This window comes from Gobio gobio, assembly GCF_949357685.1.
Source record: "Gobio gobio genome assembly, chromosome: 11".
NCBI classification, from domain to species: domain Eukaryota; kingdom Metazoa; phylum Chordata; class Actinopteri; order Cypriniformes; family Gobionidae; genus Gobio; species Gobio gobio.
The window spans coordinates 6,914,096-6,919,475 of record NC_137104.1 but is presented as its reverse complement, the minus strand read 5'-3'; positions in this window follow the sequence as shown (position 1 = coordinate 6,919,475).

The following is a 5,380-nucleotide window of genomic DNA, read 5'->3' as shown; positions in this document are numbered from 1 at the left end:
GCTTCCACATCCATCAAGTCTCAACCACTGAAGTCAGAGGGGAGGAAATCACTAGAGGCCGTGCGCGCGCTACTGCTCCTCCTCGGTCTTCGCGTGGTTTTGCGGGGATTTGACTGTGCCGTTCGCGTTCACGGATAGACGGATGTGCCGACAAAAGCGCATTCCCTGAAGTTGGATACCGAAAACGAAAGGTTTACTCCTACCTAGTACCTTAACGAGGAGCGGGGAGACGAGAGCGCGAGCCCCGTGTTTTGCTGCGTTCGGAGGACCATGAAGCGCCCGTGCTGGATGGCGCTCGCGCTGCCGCTGCTGCTGGCGCACACCGCACTGGTAAGAATGACACTCTATTGTTACGAGTGGGGCGACTTACCCCCGGTCACACGCGCATGTTCAACATTCACATTCGGGATTATGTGTTCGCGGTAATCGTTATGGGACAGTGTGAATTGTAAGGTCATTAATTAGGCGACAGTAGCTCTGTTGTAAATCTTGGACGCGACCCACATTCTCTCGGCTGACCGCAGACAGCGCGTCTCCGGCGGCCTGGGGAGCGCTGCAAGTGGGCTGGAGAAAGCTCCGCGCTGGGACCTACGAGCGGGTTTCTCCCGAGCACCTTTGCCTTGTTTGGCCATTTTGTGGGGATATAGGTGTGTTGGTGTTGTGGGTCATGGACGCACCGTTAACCGCTTTCCCCGGTTGTCTGATTATGTTGGCGTGAGCTTGTGTGCGCGTGTCATGATAAACTATAATTAACGCGTCGCATCTAATTAGGGTTTAATTACGAGCCTTTTGTCCCTCATGTTTGCCTGTCGGTGGTCCCTCCACACGTAACGTTTTCTTTGAGGACAAGAGTGATCGGTGGCTCCAGACATGGCCGGTAATTACAGCAGGGCTGCATTATAATGGGTTAAAGCAGGTAACAGGCGGAGGTGTTGAAAGTGTCGCCGATCGACGGACGATATTGGCCGGAGATAGCCTGAGGTGGGGTGTGGGGGGGGCAGCAGGCTGCGGGGGGATGACGTCATTGGTTTTCACGGCGCGAGAAAGCAACTACCTTTTCCACAGACTGTGATGACGCGTGTTTTAACGGTCATCACCATCGTAAATACTGCAAAGTTTTTTATGTTAATTTCTTTTTAAAATGTATGTATATTTATAACACTATACTTTGTATTATATTCCCTTTGCATCAAATTACAAAAAAATAAATGGTTAATGCCGCTGCGAGTGACTAAAAAAATACATCTTTCTCTCTTCCACTGACGATATCAATCTCGTTTTTTTTTTTTCGTCTTTTGAAAGTTAAGAAAAACACTTTTTCTTGTACTATTTGAGCAAATGGGTACACGAAAAATATATTTCATGTAGTTTCTCATTCACCACTATAGAAGTTTACCCAACTATGACGACGACATGACGACCCGGAAATATGAAAAGGGTCAGAAGGGGATCAAATTCATTCACATAATTTTTTTTGTTTTGTTATTTGTTTCGTTTGAGACTGGGTGAAAAAAACAGCGGAACACAGGATCTACCTCGAGATGTGTATTTACCTCAGAGCAGTGCGCGTGAGAATGCGTTAACACAGCTCTTCTCTAGAGTCTTTACTTCGATGCTATGACTTTCTATGCTACTGAGCTCTTGTGTTGAGCTCAGATCCATTGTTTTAAACATTTGACGGGCAATGATAAACCACTGGTGCTACTGGTGGTCTCAAATCCATGCCAACACAGTGCCCGTTCACTTTTTCAGCAGCCCGAAGTATTTTCCCCATCATTTTTTTAAGTCTTAGTTTATGAGTTATATGCCAAACCATCCATCTACGAGGTGAATCACAACATTACAAACTTTGATTTGAAGCACACACACAAAATAAATCTCTGCAGAATTATGGGTAATGCAGTTTTTTCCCCCACCAGAAATTCTGCTCTTGAACATGATTATTTAAAGAATAAGCTCAAATAATGCGGACCGATGGTATATACTTTTGTTGAAGCCATCGATTAACAACCTCATAGCTTATAGTAGGTCTGTCTTTAATGGTTTATAAGTTATTGATAAAAATCAATTCTATGGAGAAAATAAATGTTTTTTGTTTTTGTTTTGTTTTTTTACTTCTGGAACCTCACTGTATTAAGTAGCTGAGGAGAAAACGTTGTCTTATTATTGACTATTAGTGTAAAGGTTGCCCAAAATATTAAGCTAGCACAGTAGTTGATGAATGCTGAATTTTACCAGGCATTTCTATTTTTCCATTCTAGATATAAAAGTAACCCATCATATGTAAGCAAACATGCTTTAAACATGGATCTCATTTTGGTCCACTTTAGGACTTTCCAGTTTATACTGACCACTTAAATTAGCAAGTGAAACTTGTTTGTGTTCACATTGTAAGCGAGTCAAAGTGTAGATTTGAAGGAAACTTTACTCCTGAGATGGTCTGCGGAAACCGCGCTGCTAAACATCTGAACACACAGTTCATCAAGATATTATCAAATGTGTTTCTTCAAGTGTTTTTGTGTCTAAGCCGGAATCCGTTTTCTTGTCAAGTGTCAAACTGAGATGAATTACAAGTCGCAGTAATCTGGCTGACGAACAAATTCACACATTTGGCTGGTGTTGGTTATAAATTTCATACCCATGTTGCCCACTCAAAATGAATCAACACACTTGTAGTATAATGCGCGAGTTGTTGTGGCCACTTCAAACGGAAGCTTCATGTGGATCAGGTCAGCTGGTGTCATATCCTCTCTGGCTTTGTGTGCCAGAGATGGAGTTTAATTTAGATCTGGGAATTGAGCTAATGGACACGCATCCGCTCCTGCGTTTATGTGTGTTTTTAAGGATCATGTTGGACTCCTGGGTTCAGCACTGAATCAGTGTTTTGTGCTGTAGACGACAAAGACAACCATAGAGAGGGAGGGAGATGAGGAGGAGGGAACGAGAGAAAATGAGTAGAGAGGAATGTGTGAAGCAGATTGACACAGGAAGTTTCTGCTGCTGGCGTTCTCACTCAGCTGTAGAAAGGTCTCGGTTTACAGACGCGCAAGAGCTAGAAAGTTTCACGTTTTGATTGGGACATGCCGCGGTTAAAGACTGTGTTGCCTGTGAGGAGGATTAGCATCGCTTGGGAAAGTAAACCAATGTGGGATTGGAGCCAAAATGTTGAGTTCAGACAAAAATGAACATTGTGTCATCATTTACTCACCCTCATATCATTCCATAGTACCTGTATGACTTTCTGATGCTGCGGTACAGAAAGGAAGAAGTCATTAGAGTCCAAAACAACACCCACCGACTTTCAGTGCATGGACAAAAATACTGAGGCATTTTTTAAAATATCAAATTTTGTGATCCACAGGAGAAAGTCAGGGTGAGAAAACGATGAACTGACCCATTTAAGTCTCCGATGTTTCTCTTAAAAGTGTTATAGTTGGTCACGATTGTTGGCATACCGTAAAGCCGGCATCTTAGCTGCTGAGGAATCAGTGTGTGTGGATGCGTCTCTCGGCGGGTGGGTGTTAACAGCCCCTGCGACCCAGATCCCTGCTGGGATAATGACCCTACAGTCTGAAAGTCAACTTCCGTCCCGTTTGAAATGATCAGAGGTGGTCTTTAGGGCGGGTCTTTGACCTTCAACATAGGAGGGCGAGATTTCAGCAAAAACAGTCGGTAGTTGTGAGTGACACACCCCAGCAAAATCCAGTTGCACAACATGGATCATTTGGCTTTGGAAGAATCTGATGAGCAAGATATTGAAATCTGTGACTTTTGATCCGACTTTGGCAATCATTTAGGAACTGTAAAATGAGATCCTTTTTTTGTTTCTCAGGAGACAAATGCGAGAGAGAAAAGACTTTCAATTTATGTTTACATACACTTCATTAGCATTCCAATTCAGTCGAGCTAAAGCAATCATTTGTCTTTTTAAAATGTCACTTAAACACTTTAGTCTGACTGAAATGACTTCAGTATGGGTTTCTAGGTCTGTAAGTCCAATAATGTGATTGAAGCTCGCATGTAAACATTAATCAGACTTCGGTGAAAAGACAAAAAACATTGTAGCTCGATTATAATTCAGCCATATAAATATACGTTGTGTCTAGGAGCAACAAATGACATTTTAAAAAGGGGCTGTTCACTCTCAACCTGTGTTTTCATTCTTGCAGGGCTTGACATTAACATTTTCCAAAGTTACTAGCCACTCGCCATTTTCACTGGCCACAATTTTGACATCGATACCATGGGAATAAACTGCAATATTAGTATTTTTTAGTATCTCTAGTATTTGGCAGGAGGAATATTAGGCTGCTGTCACTTTAAGAGCTGACACACGGATCCATTACACTGTAACACATGCGTTTTCTTTCTCGACTGTTTACATTCACTTAGAACAGAACTGACTGCGTTCACGTGAATACTCTCCAAGACCGGCATTTTAACTTTATTTTGTGTGTATTTGATTTTTTAAGCTCAATAAGCAGCGAAAAAGAACTCAATTTAGTGCTGAGAGGCGGCTTTATGTGTGTGCACTTTGGGTGTGAGCACAAAATCTGTGGAAATTAGTGAAATTAAATGTATTCCCATGCCGAAATTCAAGCCCTGTAACAGCAACAATATTCATCAAATGAAGCGAGTGAGTGAGGGGAGGCGGGTTTGTGTGTCACTCGCTGTCAGAGAGATGAGAGAGAGAGAGAGAGAAAGAGATGCTGGTATCGTGTGTCTATTCTGCGGAAAATGAGTATTGGAAGCATTTCAGATATTTCAGTATCGAAAAATCTATTTTTTTGACAACACTACATTGCATTTGGTTTATTTCAGATGCCTTTTTAAAAGACTACAATTGAAAAATTTATATATTATATATAATTCAACCTGCCAAAGTGGTTAGTAGGAGTGACTGTGTTAAACGCCACTGCTGAAATACACACGCATTTGGTGTGTTGGTGGTAGGGGTGTCGAAATTAATTCGACATATGCATAGACCATAACCGATTATAATGTACTGAGGCTTTTCTGCCACCATTTGTCGCGTATGTGCATTGTCGCGGTAGCATACAAAGGCAGAGGGAGGCGAGATGCGAGTGTGAGTAATTAAAAATGCTCCAACTACTTTAAAAGCCGACAACTGGGCACATTTCAGCTTTTATGAACAACCTGGTAAGCACGACCTGGAGAACACACACACGCGCTGTGTAAATCATGTCACGCACAAATAAAATGTGCATGGGGTAATAAAACCACTAACTTGAGAAACCACGTCAGCCGTTTTCATTGTGAGCTTTTTAAGCCTGTCAGTGCCAAGGTGGACCAGCTCAGCCAAAAATGGATGAAATTATATCAACATTAGAGTTCTTAACCTTGTACGGTCTTCATTTGG